The following is a 16828-nucleotide window of genomic DNA, read 5'->3' on the forward strand; positions in this document are numbered from 1 at the left end:
CTATCTTCTTCCCCTCTTTCTCTTTCCCTTTCTTTCAATCCGGTGGAGGCTCTTCTCAGTCGGGCGATGGCGTGAGGGAGGAGTCTGATTTCTCTCCTAACCCCTCCAGTTCACGGTAAGCAACTTCTTCTTTTTCATCTTCTTCTTCTTCTAATTCAGATTTCTTCTTCTTCTTCTTCTTCTTCTTCTTCTCCTTCTTCCTCTGATTCTTCTTCTTCTTCCTCCAATCTGATGCTTCTTCCTCTTCTTCTTCCGATTTTTTTTCTTCCGATCTGTTTTCTTCAACTTTTTCTTCTTCTTCTTCCATAAATCCTGTTCTTCTTCTCCTTCTTATTCTTCAAATCTTCTTCTGGTTGATTGTATATCTGTAAAACGAAAAAAAAAAGAGAAAAAAAAAACTGAAAAAGGAAAAGAAAAAAATTCCCTGTTTTATTTCAGATTTGTGTCCATCCGATTTTATATTTTGTAGTTAAGTCTTTGCTTAGATTTATCTGATCCATTTTAAATTCTGTTTTTCATTTTTAATTTGTTCATTAGTTAGTTAATCGAGTCACTACCTATAATTTCTTTTTCTTCATTCATTCTTATTTTCCTTGTTTTGTTTATTTGTGTAATTTCTGTTTTTCTTTTAATTCTTTCATTGTTTTCTTTTATTCGGTTGTATAGCATCGTTATTATTACCATTTCTTCATAGTTGTTTTCTGTTTCTATTCGGTTGTAGCAGAAATTTCTTGTTGTGATTGTTTTCTTTCCGATCTTCTGTGTTTCATTCTAGTTTTTCAGTTTGTCATAGTTAGTGATTCAATTTTTTTTAATTCATTGCATTTCTTGTTTTTAATTGATTGCATTCCTTGTTTTGTTTTAGTAATTAGTTTACTTTCCTGTTAGACATTAGTTAATTGAGTATTAGTTAATAGTTAGTTAAGTGACTAATTAGCTATTAGTTAAGAAGCAATTGTTAGTCATTTAGTTGCATCTTAGTTAATTAGGTTTATTTAGTTAAGAGAATGTTGTCAGTTAGTTTTGATTTTAAATTTAGTTCTTAAAATTGCTTAGTGAATTACTTAGTCATAGTATTTTTAGCATTTAAATAAGTTGTTTAGTATAGTTTTAGTTTCTATCTCTGGTACTGCTCGTGTTCATTTTAATTGTGCAGGATAGCACAAGACTGGAGCGGAAGCGATTACGTGACACGAAGTACGAAGAATAAAGCGTCTTTTTACTTTTTAGTTTAGAATTAGGAATTTAATTGGGTTTATAAATATTGCACTTTACGCCCTCTGCGAAGGGTATTCATTTGTTGTAATAGTTAGTTGATTTTAAATTTCTTGAACATTTTACATTTCAATAATGTGGCAATAAAGATTAGTTTAGATTTGTGTGCTTGAATACGATATATTCCCGTTCCCTGAGTTCGACCCGGTCTCATCCACTAGTGAGAACCGGTTTTTATTATTTGATGTGTGGTTTTCACATGTTTTACATTTAAAAATCTTTTCAAAATTACAACGATTATAAAGAAGACATCAAATTTTTGGCGCCGTTGCCAGGGAACGGCGTAATATTAGTATTCACTTTATTGCCTAGTGTTTGTGTGCATTTAGGTTTAGAACCACGTATGTGCATATCTTAGAGACGAGCTTACTTTTCTGCACAGCCTACCCATTAGGATCCCCATAGAGGTGACTGTGTACGATTGGTACCGTACACATACATTATATATTTCTTTGCATCATCTCTGTTATGTTTACTTGTGTGGTGATTGTGTGGTTTTTGTTGTTTTTAGTTTACTCGCTTTGTGGTTTGCGTGGTTTGGCCGCTTAGTGCGTTAGTTAGGTAGAAAACCCAAAATTAGGACGGGTGTTACACCGGTCTACTTCAAGGTGTATGCACAGGCAACGATCACTCGACCCGAGCTAATTGAGTCCCGAGTTTTTTGTTAGGAGAACTCCTCATCCTATCACCATGGCCGAAAATTGGTCGTTGTTTCGTACCCTTAAGGAGTACTTCATGCCCACCATATACACTCCCACCTCCTACATCACGAGACCTGATGTAGGAGCCAATCAATTTGAAATAAAGGCCAGTATTATTCAAATGCTACCATCCTTTCATGGCCTTAGCAACGAAGACCCATATAGTCATATTGATGATTTTTTGGAGATTTGCTCGACAGTGCGAATCAACAATTTTGGAGATGACGCATTGAGGTTGACGTTGTTTCCGTTCTCTCTCAAAGATAAAGCTAAACATTGGCTAAAGGCTCTCGATACGGTTCGAATTACCACTTGGGAAGGAATGCAGCGCGAGTTCCTTAAAAAATACTTCCCAATTAGTAAGACGAAACAGTTTCGTAAAGCCATAATCAGTTTCTCACAGATTGAGGGAGAACAATTTCATGAGTCTTGGGAGAGATTGAAAGATCTTCTCCGCAAGTGTCCCCATCACCAGGTGCCTCGTTGGCAGTTGGTGTAGTATTTTTATGACGGGCTTACTGAAAAGCACCGTCAAATGGTTGATTCGTCTTGTGGGGGCACTTTTATGCTCAAGAGTGAGGATGAGGCATGGTCTCTATTTGACACCTTGAGTGAAAACACGATGTATCATGCTTTATCTTCACGGCTCGATAGGACTACATCTTTGTCTAGTGGTCCTAAGAAAGTAGGGATTTCCGAAGTTGGGTCTGAGTTAGTATTGCATAACAAGGTTGACCAGTTGACTAGGAAGTTAGATCAATTCCTAGCAAATTCTTCGAGAAGTCCAATAGGAAGAGTGTGCGAGCTATGTGCTAGCCCTGCACATTGTGTTTCAGAATGTCTGGTAGCACCATTATATCCTGAATTCGTTCAGGAGCAGGTGAATGTTGCCCAAGGTTTCGCTAGACCCATGCCTGATTCATTTACACCATCATATAACACAGGTTGGCGAAACTATTCCATTTCCCCATCCCATTAGCCCTCCCAGACACAGTATAGACCCAGTAACCCTTCACAAGGTTACTCGCATCCCATTTTTCCACAGGTTCATCCCCAGTCTAGTCTACCTACTCTTCAGGAGCCTATTCCAAGTTCATCATTTCAGGAGAAGATGTTAGAGGCCTTTTTTGATATCAAGGCCACTTTTTGCTCCCATACGCAGTCGATAGCCCAGCTAGAGACTCAAATGGGACAGTTAGCTCAGACATTCAGTAGACAAAGGCAAGGGAACCTTCATAGTCAGTCTGTTGTCACATCCAAGGGAGAGGAGTCCATGTCATTTGACTTGCAACCCACTGCTTCATATCCTGTGCAAGTCGAATCTGTTACATCCCTTCAGAGCGGGAAGGTATGTCTCCCCACTCGGGAATCAACTCATGAGCCCCATATCATTTCTATTGACGAGTCGATTTCCGTTATATCTCAGCAGAAGGGGCTAGGCCCACATCATGCATTATCATCACATCTTCATAAAGCCTCATTTTCTCAGCCTTTAGGATCACCGAATGTTTTCAGTAAGCAAGAGGTACAGATGCAGAAGGTGCTTGACCAAGTCAAGCCAGATCATATTCACCACTTGTCTGAAGTAGCATTCATTGATGCTCGGTCGGTCCTAGACTCTCATTTCCTGACCAGTCTCTCAGATGAGACTAATCTCCGTTCTTCATGTCAAGAGAGTCATGATACTACATTTGGAGGTAGAAGGGATGGAAACACAGTGCGTAGTGTCACAGATGACATTCTTTTCTACATAGAGCCCGGTTGAGCCTGACTTCATGTCCATTGATCTCATGGACGATGAAGGTTTTTCTAGGGATCCGTCTGGCTGGGGACGTGAAACTTAGTGCTTTATGGGAGGCAACCCATATCTTGTATATTATTAGATTTGCTTAGAATTTATAGATTTTATTTTGTTTTTACTTTTTCGTTTTATTCATGAGTTTTTCATGTTCTTTTTGTTTCATTCATGGTTTTCATGGTTTTCATGTTTTGTCATGTAAATATTGCATTCATTACATTCATAGGACGTGTATTTTTAATTCATGTCAGGTCATTCTACTCTTTTCCCTCATTTATTTCTCTCATGTGCATTCACGTAGTTTCATATAAGCATGGGGGAGTGCCACTGGGACAGTGTCATTCAAGCATGGGGGAGGGTGTAGTTTGCACACCTGGATATTTCTGTTTACGTTCTTGCACATGTTTACACATCTCTCATGAAAAGTAGATTTTTAAAGAAAGAGTTTGAACTTATATGAATGTTATTTCAAATCTGATGTTTTTAGAGGATTTTTAAGCCCCACGATTTTTTTTTCTGACATAGATCTAAAAATTATGGTTGTTTATGTGGATTTCAAAGAAATGATGATAGATACATGTTAGAATGTATTTTGAATAATAAATATGAATATGCATAGTTCTATTTTTGAAAAACTAAGCAAATGAACAAAAGCGTAAAAATGAGCTCAAAAAGAGAAAAAATAGCATGTGTTAGGTTGTTTGGATAATTCCACAATCCTTAGTAGATGGAACTTAGATGTAAGTTGAAACTTTTAATTCCATTTTCGAAAAGGAGAGTGGAAAACTTCGTGATCCCAAGTAACTGAGAACAGATACAAGTTGAAATGTTTGACTCTCATGTTATAAGGGTGAATGAAGGAAGTCACTTTTATGTCTTAGTTGATATCTTTTTGTATGTATTGAAAAAGTATAGAAGGTATTGACATTACACAAGGCATAAAAGCAGACCACACGCAAGCTATAAGAAAAAAAAAAAAAGTGCGCAAAAAGAAAAAGCGTGAAAAGAAAAAAAAAGAGAAAAGAGCTTAAAAAGAAAGAAAAGTTCAGTGCTTAGAAGTGTGATTGAGAAAACCTGTGCAGAAAACATATGAGTGAGGATAAGTAAATAATAATATGTTTTTATTGGATTTTCTAAGAATAAAACATAAATAATTGTGATATTTAGAAAAGTGAAAGAAATTCTTTTCTGTGGTGGTGCATAAAAGACTCTAATTATATTTCGATTTTGAAATAATAGGAAATATTTGTGAAAATAAAGTCTTTGATTATCTACTGCTTGTGAGGATGTGTAATATTTTTCATACATGACAGAGATGTTTGTGGGTAGCATCACTGCAAAACCTCACGAGACCTTACTCGTCCACTGGGGTAACCCAGGGGTTGAAAGGGCTTGTTGCATGAGCTAAATGCAACCGTGATTCCTACGAAAGTGAGTTAGGTGATAGTTTGATTTCTTGCATTTTTCTAGTTTGCTCAAGGACTAGCAAAACATAAGCATGGGGGTATTTGATCATGCATATAATTCAGGGTTTATTAACATTAAAATATGCATGATTTTATAAAATAATGTTTTAAAAACCCAATTTTATGTTAGTTTTCGAGTAAATGTGCTAAAATGATTTAAAAATAGAAAATGCATGAAAAATAGTTTTATTTTACATTTTTATACATATTTTAGTTTTTGTTATATTCATAGTAGTTTAGTTTTAGTTTTCAATTAAAAATAAAATAAAAAAATAGAGAAAATAGTTTTTAAAATCATTTTAAATGTTTGTTTTTTTTAGAAAAGAAAAAAATTATATATAAATATAAATAGTTAGAATAGTCTTTTAGTTTCTTTATAAATAAGTTTTGATTTTAATTTTTGAACACTTTCTAATAAACTAGTTTACATAGTTTTTGTTTTTTTTTTTTTAAAAACTGAAAAAAAAAATAAACAAAACCAGCTTGAACCGGTTTGCAGTTTTCAAAATGGAAAAAATTTGTTTCAAACCGGTTCCAGTCGGTTTGAACTCTTTTAAAACCCCCAAAAAACGCAAAAATCGGGGTCTCCCCTCTTGGTCTAAGCTCTCTTCTTTCCCCCTCTTTTCCTTCTCTTTCCTCCCTTCTCAACCACCGTCGGACCCTTCTTCCCTCTCTTTTCCCCTATCTTCTTCCCCTCTTTCTCTTTCCCTTTCTTTCAATCCGGTGGAGGCTCTTCTCAGTCAGGCGATGGCGTGAGGGAGGAGTCTGATTTCTCTCCTAACCCCTCCAGTTCACGGTAAGCAACTTCTTCTTTTTCATCTTCTTCTTCTTCTAATTCAGATTTCTTCTTCTTCTCCTTCTTCCTCTGATTCTTCTTCTTCTTCCTCCAATCTGATTCTTCTTCCTCTTCTTCTTCCGATTTTGTTTCTTCCGATCTGTTTTCTTCAACGTTTTCTTCTTCTTCTTCCATAAATTCTGTTCTTCTTCTCCTTCTTATTCTTCAAATCTTCTTCTGGTTGATTGTATATCTGTAAAACGAAAAAAAAAGAGAAAAAAAAAAACTGAAAAACGAAAAGAAAAAAATTCCCTGTTTTATTTCAGATTTGTGTCCATCCGATTTTATATTTTGTAGTTAAGTCTTTGCTTAGATTTATCTGATCCATTCTAAATTTTGTTTTTCATTTTTAATTTGTTCATTAGTTAGTTAATCGAGTCACTACCTGTAATTTCTTTTTCTTCATTCATTCTTATTTTCCTTGTTTTGTTTATTTGTGTAATTTCTGTTTTTCTTTTAATTCTTTCATTGTTTTCTTTTATTCGGTTGTATAGCATCGTTATTATTACCATTTCTTCATAGTTGTTTTCTGTTTCTATTCGGTTGTAGCAGAAATTTCTTGTTGTGATTGTTTTCGTTCCGATCTTCTGTGTTTCATTCTAGTTTTTCAGTTTGTCATAGTTAGTGATTCAATTTTTTTTAATTCATTGCATTTCTTGTTTTTAATTGATTGCATTCCTTGTTTTGTTTTAGTAATTAGTTTACTTTCCTGTTAGACATTAGTTAATTGAGTATTAGTTAATAGTTAGTTAAGTGACTAATTAGCTATTAGTTAAGAAGCAATTGTTAGTCATTTAGTTGCATCTTAGTTAATTAGGTTTATTTAGTTAAGAGAATGTTGTCAGTTAGTTTTGATTTTAAATTTAGTTCTTAAAATTGCTTAGTGAATTACTTAGTCATAGTATTTTTAGCATTTAAATAAGTTGTTTAGTATAGTTTTAGTTTCTATCTCTGGTACTGCTCGTGTTCATTTTAATTGTGCAGGATAGCACAAGACTGGAGCGGAAGCGATTACGTGACACGAAGTACGAAGAATGAAGCGTCTTTTTACTTTTTAGTTTAGAATTAGGAATTTAATTGGGTTTATAAATATTGCACTTTACGCCCTGTAACGCCCCGGATTTCCAAAACAAAGCTAAGTTAAAGTTTTCATGAATTTCTTTTTTTTTTCTTTGCAGCGGAACTTAGAAAAGCTTTTAGCAGCGGAATAAGACGATAATGAGTCGTCGGTTTTAGAAAACTCCGAGCACGTTGCAGGTATGTGGCCAAGCAACTCATTGACCACCAAAGTGTTCTATTTTATCGAAAACCACATGTTTATTACAACACTACTGCTTAGAAAAACAGTATAGGTTCAATAAAAGGAAGCAGTACAAAATCTGTCTAGAGAAACCCTGGAACTCGATGCCGCCTTGCTCCGCATATCGCCACGCAGGTTCAACACCTGAAATCCCTATTAAACGGGGTCAGAACCACTAATGGTCTGGTAAGCATGCAGTCATTCATTCATTCAACTCAAGTACAATAATGACCACTCAGGGTCGCAATGCGCAATAACGATGCTCAAGCCTCCAAGACTTAGTGTATATCGCAAGAGCCTCCTTAGGGCTATGAGTTGAACATCCGCTCGAGTCCTCATGACTTAGAGCAAGCCTTTTCAGGGCTGTGATTTGAATAGCCGCTTAAGTCTCCACGACTTAGCCATGACCTCTTCCGGGTCTCAAGGTGATGTCTAGCTCAAGTCTTCATACTTGGCACATCCGTATCCCACACATCTAAGGACAACTCCTCGAGCTTCGCTTAGTCGTGCGGATACAACACGGGTCTTTGCCCAGTCGGTCCAATAGTATACCGAACATGACACCTTCACAAAGGTTATGCAGGACTGACTCAACACGTCATTCACTCATACATTCAAAGCATCGCTGTACCTAGAACTAATGCATTGTTTCGATAATTAACCGCTCCCGCCTTTGGTACGCAGGTAGAGCTATTGTCCGGGCATCAATGCGACGTTCTGGGGGTTGATTATTCTATATATTTTAGATACCCCAGAGGCCTGTTGACCCTATCCATAGTAGGGCAGTGTGTTTCAACTAGGAGAACCCTACTAGGCCCATATTCGGATGCATTCTCTACTTGCAGTAGTTGGGTTCAATCCTTAGATCTTAAGGATAACCACGACCCCAAAACCCATGAGTGACTGAGGCCATCGTAGACTCTATCAGGTCCAAAGTAAAATACATGTCACTCAAGGCTGTACCATCACTGTCATTCCACAGTGAGCATAATTCCTGAAGGGGTCTGCCAGTCTTACAATTACTTGGACAGAATCTGCATGCCACTTAGGCAGCCCGTGCTTTTAGCACTACGGGAGTATGTACCCGACCCCATTCAGTCCGCCCCAACACAGTTATTACTGAGGGGGTACCCCTAACACGATTTTCAACAGCGGGGTATGTGCGACCTTAAGTCTTATTCATATGCATGCAGAACACCGCTCTTGGCACTTCGGCCACCACGAGCATCACACCTCTTTGGGTGAAAACAACACACTCTGGCTCTTCTGCCCTTACGAGTCTGGTTGTGTAACCGTTCTCAATGAGCATGCATATGACTCGATCTAAATAGATCGGCTACTCGGCGTATTTTTACGCAACGAGTCCAAACCTAGCCAAGGCGCAGCCTCTACTCCGGCTCAGCGGCCCTTACGAGCAAGGTGCCCTTGCAGGCACAAGGATACAAGCTGATCTGGCATCGTTCCATCAACGGACATCATTATGCCATTCAACTGGTTCCGGCAGCTCTTCTGCCAACCATTTCGTTAGCACCTCCCCTGCTCTATCGGCAGCGGTGCGACGAACACTTCTACGTTTGTAGAAGGCAATACATGAACCGGGTAGCACTCTGCTATATGTCAGAGTATCCTGCTACGTTCTTTCTGAGCTATTCTTAGCTTCTTCAGAAATTTCAGCAGCACTTCCTCTCTTTTACGGAGAAAGCGTGCGTTTCTTTTATCCATTTCAGCGGCATCTCCCCTCTTTGGTAGGAAATCGCCACGCTTAATTTGGGGAAATGGATGCGCACCATTGTGCGTACTTTGCATCCATCAAGGTTGCAGGAACCCTGGGCCATAGCCAGGCCATACGTATTTGACTTAGTCTTTACGTAAAGAGCATTTTGCCAAAAAGCTGAAGCCTTTCCAATAAGGGCTTCATTCGTTAAGCAGAATCTTGAATGAGGAGCGGTCAGGGAATCGCATTGGCGATTTGGAGTTGATCTCCATTTGAACGCTCATTTATGCGCCATATATGTAGTATAAGCAGAAGCCTGTGCTTTATACAGCGGCGGCGTAAAGAAATGCATATACTATTGTTCAGGGTGTGTAACTGAACGAAATATTCTACATATATAACAAAACAGAAGCCTTGGCATCGTTCGACGCGACGGCGTAAGTAAATACATTACAGAAAGCAGGAGCCTTGGCATCGTTCGACGCGACGGCGTAAGTAAATGCATAATCGGAAGTGCAATAATCGGAAGTGCAGAAAACAGGGAGCCTTGGCATCATACGACGCGACGGCAAAGGTAAATTACATAGCCTGTGCGATATAAGACGCGTCGGCAGAATCAGCAGATATACACCTAGATCTGTATCCAACGATAGTTACGAGGCGAGCGGGTGAACACCGAAGTGTTCTGAAGGGCTCAACCAAGAACTAGGGTGAGATACCATTTTAAAAACGCATATACTGCGTGTTTGAACATAGATATATCCGACGATAGTTACGAGACGAGCGGGTGAACGTCGAAGTGTCCAAAAAGAGCTCAATCAAGAACTAAAGCAAGATACTACTTCAGAAAGTATATTCTATATACAAACAATCAAATACTTGAGAGAGATGGATCAACGAAGCAAACTTACTTCAAATCGAGGAAGAAACGGCTCCGGGTTGCTTCTTTGGCTTCGAGCCTTCCTTTGAGAGGTCAGACTAAGTCAGATGAAGCTGACTTAGTTGAGAAAGAGGTAGAGCAGGTCAAGCTACTCAACCTAAGTGGTTTGAACCAAACATGGTTCAATCCAAGTCAACTGGGTTCAGCAGGTTCGAACTCAGCTCAAGTAGGCTAAGTCTGGGTTCAGAAATCCAAACCGGAATCTGGACCAAAAAGGAGTTTGACTTTGACTTTAAACCCAACTAGGTTCAAGTCAAGTCAACTAGGTTTGGACCAGGTCAAGTGGGTTCAGACCCAGGTCAGGTGGGTTAGGACCAGGTCAGGCAGGCTCAGGCAGGCTCAGACCAGGTCAGGTGGGCTAGGCTAGGTAGGGGAGGTTTAGGAGAGAGAGAGAAGGCAAGAGAGAGAGGGGGGGTCGATTTTTATGAGAAGAGAGACAGTGGGGAGGGCTATTTATAGCCCAAGCCCACCTCCTCTTAGGTTTTTCCATGCCCCTTCTACCCCCTTGGCTTCTTTTTAATTCCAAGAGGTTCCTTGGTGTGGGGCCCACTGTTATCGTCGCAAAATTTTTCCCGTCTTTGCTTTCTTGCGAAAGAGAGAGGGAAATGCTTTCGCGATTCAAACTTGACCGGATTTTGGAAATTGTTTTGAAATACTCGCCTCCGTTTTGAAAATTTCGGGAAAATCCATGGGATGGGGCTCGACCTGTCGGTACGAGGTTCGACCGTTCCTGCCGCCTTTAACAGGGGTAATCGAACCAAGGACCAAAATTATGCTTGACTTAGTGAAATTACTGAAAGTGTGTTCTATCCTAAATGCACAGAGAATTCAGGCATGTGCTATGAGAATTTTGGAAAATGTAAATTGGAAAATATGATGTATGCTTAGAAAACATTTAGAGTTGAAAAGCATTTCTCGGGAAAAGATGGAAATCAGTCTCTCAAGAAACTCAGACAAAGAAGGTTTGAAATCTCAAGAAAATTTATAAAGATTTGGAAAATCTTGAAGAAGGGAGAATCTCGAGAAAATCTTGAGAAAGTTTATAAGACTTAGAAAAATGAGAATCTCAGGATAATTTTGAGAAAACTTAGAAAGACTTGGAAAACTATAAAAAATAAGAATCTCAGGAAAATGAAGGAATTCTTGAGAAAAGATGATCATTTGAAAAGAAAAACACTTATGAGAAAACTTGGATTTTGAGAATTTTCTCAAGGATAGAAAATTTATAGGAAAGATTCATTGGAGAAGGAAATTCAAAACTTAGGAAATTGAAATTCTGAGAATCTGGTTTTTTTTTTTAATATCTGAAAATCAACTTGGATTCTTGAGAAAATGAGAAATTCCTTTGAAAAGAATCTTAAGGAAATAACTTTTTAAGGAAAATCATAGGAAAACTTTGATTTGGAAAATCCGACTCCGAATATCATCATAGTTTCTTGAGAAAATCGATTCCATAAAGTGAAAATCTTTTGAGAAAATCATGAGAAAACGAATGATGCAAATGATTTGAATGAATGAATGCACTTTGAAAAGATTTATGAAAAATTGGTTGGAAAAATGTGGATTAAGCCAAAGTAAATCCTTCATATATTCTGACTGTGGCCATGAATATATTCAGGGTTTATTTGATTTAATTCAAAATATGTTGAAAACATTGGAAATATGAGGTGCATTTTCAAAATAGCCTAAGAGTGTAGGCTCAATGTGACTGGTAGAGAGATGATGGATCTGGGTCTCGTCCATATTCCGACTAGGGCCGTAAATATGGACTCCACCGAGTTCATCAACTCTCTAAGAGTTGGTGCACGTGCCATTCGTGTTCATCCACGGTGAATTTGGAAAATTGAGATATGTGCATCATATAATCAGGATATTACTGAAATCAAACTATATGAGATGCAACCTAATCTAAGCAGTAAAAGTAAATCTTATTTCAAAGTTTACATTGGATTGTTACATCGCATAACATAAAGTAAAAGAAAATTGAAATGGAGCCAAGGAATCAGCATCTTCTAGATTTTTCTGCAAAATGAGAGTTAGTACCAGATAACCAAGGAAATGGACATATATACTATATACAACAAAGATATATATGTATATATAGAAATATTTGAATTTAGGCTAAATGATATATGGTAATGAAGATATATTTGCCAAAAAAGTAAAAGAAAAGGAAAAATATATGTGATATCCAATGCACATAAAGGTATATATATATATATATATAAGTATATATATGTGTATATATATACATATATACATATATACATATATATATACATATATACGTATACATATGGGTAGATATACATACATATCAATATATATATATACTTATAATAAGAGAATATACATATAAATGAAAATTCCATATAATGGGTAAAATCAGAAAATACAGGTATAAACAATTTCTGTAGGTGATTTCACATAACCATACTTCTCAAATTATAATGCAATTTCCAGTAAAAATGGGTATAGAGCTTCCCTATATATCCATAATGAAGCACGCCAAAGATGGTTGGGAGATCACGATTGGATATAGAGATATCCGTTCATGAATATGGTCAAATATCAAGACTGCACACTTGCAGTAGAAAATGAATATGTGCAGAAAATGTGTTGTGGAAGCATCATGGACTATTTCAAGGATATCATGAAAAGGATATGAAAAGCTTGGTGAAAAGGTGAAAATGTCGTGAAAAATGATGAAACAATATGTATAATTGGTGCTGCAAATGGGATGATATTATAACAATATAGCAAACAAGAATTTAGCACTAAGCTAAGCAAAATCTCATAAAACCAAGGGTGATGTTCCAGCCATAGCTTCATAAAACAGGGATTTTAACAGCAAGCTAGACAAAATCTCATAAATCAAATGATGGTGTTCCAACATAACTTCATAAAACAGGAATTTGAACATCAAGCTCATAAATCAAATGATGAAGTTCCAGCCATAACTTCATAAAACAAGAATTTTGAACATCAAGCTCATAAATCAAATGATGATATTCCAGCCCATAGCTTCATAAAACAGAAATTATAGCATCAAATGATGAAGTTCCAGCCATAACTTCATAAAACAAGAATTTTACCATCGATCTAAACAAAATTTCATAAATCAAATGATGATGTTCCAACATATCTTCATAAAACAAGAATTTGAACATCAAGCTCATAAATCAAATGATGATGTATTTACAAGAGTAAGAGAAAAGAGAAATATATGCAATAATAAATACACATTAAGGGATATATATATATATATAAGTATATATAACAAAGACATATATATCAAAATTTGCTAAAATTGATGCTAAATGATATGTAACAATGGAGGTGTATTTATATGAGAAAATATATACATGAATGCTTATATATGGAAATAAGGACACATGAAGGGATATATATATATATATATAAGTATATATCTATGTATATATATATACATATATACATATACATATAGGTAGATATACCTAGATATACATATATATATAGAAATAAAATGAGAAAATATATGCATTAATGGAAATTCTACAAAATGGGTAAAATCAGAAAATATGGATATACACAGTTTCTGTAGGTAACTTTACATAGCCGTATTTCCCAAATTACAAGATATATTTCAACAAAAATGGGTATGGAGCTTCCCTATATATCAATAATGCAACACACCAAAGATGGTATAGAGATCATGAACGGATATGGATATATCCGTTCATGAAGGTGGCTGTTTATAAAGACTGCACACCTGCAGAAAAAGGAATGGTTGCTGAAGAACTAAAATGCTGTGTTACATGGAATCAAAATGCACTCAGAGACATCCAAAAGCAGGCATATACCAGAAATTTACATAGTAGTGGAATGTGAGCACATAAAATTGCTATGTCTGTATAGCAATTGAAATATACATAGACATTTAGCAAGGAATGTTCAAAGATATAGGCAGTCTCCTTTTCCCTCAAACAAGCCTCAAAACTTAGATCAATTGTGCTAGAATCACCAATTGAGTAATGACCCACCAATTCATAGTCTATGCCAACCTACAAGCCTTTCTGATAATGAACTTGAAGTAAGCCCAAATTACCATTAGGTGCATAGGCACGACATTGCTGCAAAGATGCAAAGAAAGGAACATCATTAGGAGCAGAAAGTTCTGATGTATCTTCAGCACTGCCAAGACAACCTGAAACGTCTTCATATTGAAGACAAATCTCAGAAGCACAAAGAAGCATAAAATTTTGATATTGATAAGGTCTTGCAGTGATGGCTGTGCAGGTGGATGTGTTGCAAGTGAAATATGTACGTGCACAGTGTGGTGGAAGTGTTAGGGGAAGAAATAGAATTGAAGTGGTAGTGTATATACAAGTGGCTGTATATGCCTGATAGGTTTTACCATACATATATTGGCTGGAAGGCTTTATAAATCAAGGATATCTTGTTTTTGAACTTAGAGATTGCAGATATAGGTAGATTACTAATGCTAAATGTATATAACACATTGCAGTGTTAATACTGTGGAAATACAACAGCTGCAATATAAGGTACTATGAATACAAACGTATTGCAGCAAAATGGTGGAAACATACATAACAATATGAGGATGCAGGAAAACAAATACAGCAATATGAAGATGCTGGAACAGAAAAAAAAAAAAAACTTTCTATGTTAATATTCTGAACAGGGTGAGAGATATATCATCATGATATACAACAAAATCACTAAAATACAGAAATAGACAAGAAGCAATGGGGTCCAGAACATATGGAAATAGGACCATCAAATTGCTAACCTGAACACTTTTGTCTAAACAAAAGATTGGATGCCTTGGATCGATAGAAGCTAAAAAAAAGATGGACGCTCCTTCTGGATGGGATGCTGGCAGCAAGTGCTTTGGAGATTTTCTGCACTAAATGAACCGATAAACAATAAGTGGGGCCGTTCTCCTGTTGCTGTGCTTGTTGAACCCTGTACCCAATGATCGTAGATGGCAGTAGAAAGGGCGAGTCTTTGCTGCTGTGCTGAAGATGGGAAGCAGCTGTCCCTGCTGGACTTCTGTTGCAGCTGGGCTGAGGTGGATGGGAAGCAACGTTGGATTTCCTCTGCTGCTGGGGCTTCTACTAGGCTGAGGAAGATGGGCTTCACGCTGGTCTGAAAATGGATGAAGACTTGGTTCCCCTGTGGCTGGGCTGCAGGAAATGGAAACACGTTGGCTGAAGGTGGAAGAGCTCCACGCTGAATGGCTGCGGCTGAAGTGGGGATGGCAATCGGCTGGGCTGAAGAAGGTGGACAGCTGCTGTTGGAGGTCCTGTGGCTGACCTACGGCTGGGCTGAAGGAAGGTGGGTTGAAAGACAATAGGTAGGAGCTGGTGGAGGTCCTGCTGCTGGTGGTGATGGACTCCCTGCGGTGGGGCTGAAGACCGATGGGAAGCAGCAGTTGTTTAGAGGTGAAGAAGAGCTCCCTCACGCTTCAGAGCTTCCTCCTGCAAAAAACCCCCAAAACCAGATTTCAATTCCTCCCCCCTTTCTCGATCAAATGGCTGGGTCTTTTAAAGACCTTCAGCCTCTTTCCAAAAGAAAAACAAAACGCAGCTTCTTGTTTTCAGTTATGGTTTTTGAAAAAAAATTCAAATTGGAACTTCAATGCTGCCGTTTTCAAAAGGGCGCATCTTGGTTTTTTTTTTTCAAATGTTTCATTTCATTTACCTAAGTTCTAGGTAGAAAATGAAATTTATTATCTTTTTATTTTTTTGGAAGTTCGGCTGAGCCATTTAAAGCTGCATCCTTCTTAAAAAAAAAAAATTTATTTAAAAAAATCAATAAAGAGGAATAAAAATTGAAACAAATGAGAGGTTTTTATGGAAATGCCACCTCAATCCACTTTTAAAATCCTTTTGAAAATAAAGCTTTATTTTGTTTTGTAAAATCTTTTATCTTCAAATAGGGTTCCACATGTGTGTGGGCCCACTAAAAAAAAATACATAAATAAATAAGAATTTTAAAAAGAAAATTTTGCAAATTGGTATGACCTCCGAGTGGGTCCCACTTGAGAATAAGATACTTACCTGGGAATCTGAGTATGGTGCTAGTTCAAAGGCGGGTCCTGTTCCGTTTATTTGAAGATACGAAATAAAACATTATTTGTTTTCAAGAATTTGGAAAAATTGGTTTTTCAGAGCAAAATATGGATAAAGTAAATGTAAAAATTTTGTAAGGAGATTTAAAATCTTTTGCAAAAAGTTTTGAGATAAAATCTTTCAAATCAATATCCAAATATCCAGATTGTTTTCTTGAGGAAAATTTTTGTAATTCAAAGTCCTGGGGGTAAAATGGGAAAGATTGGCAATTTTGAAATCCCAGGGTTTTAAAAATCAATTTTGAAAAGTTTAAAAATAAAATCTGGATTGACAATTTGGAGAATCAGGAATTCTGGATCTCAAAATGACATGCTGTGTAGTGAAATGATGCAATGCTATGCAAAGACATGTTCTATGAAATATCACTCTGAGCTCGGACTTGGAAATTTTAGCTTTTTGTCCAGAGAAAGGATTTTGAAATTTTGCAATTTGAAGATGTCTTTGAACCTAAATATAGAAATTTTGAGGCTCAAGAATGAAATTTAGGACTTTCTGCATGGTTTAAACTCAGAAAATGACCATTTTGCCCTTTATTGCTTCCGGAGAACTGAAATGTGTCGATTGAGGGCGATGTCAAGAATTGAGTGAAAATTTGGGGTGTTTACAGATGCCCCTCTTTGCTACTAAGTCGGCTTATGGTCGAGCTTAGTGGCAAAGAA

Source organism: Nuphar pumila, chromosome 9 (genome assembly GCF_984573655.1).
Source record: "Nuphar pumila chromosome 9, dmNupPumi1.hap1.1, whole genome shotgun sequence".
NCBI lineage: Eukaryota > Viridiplantae > Streptophyta > Magnoliopsida > Nymphaeales > Nymphaeaceae > Nuphar > Nuphar pumila.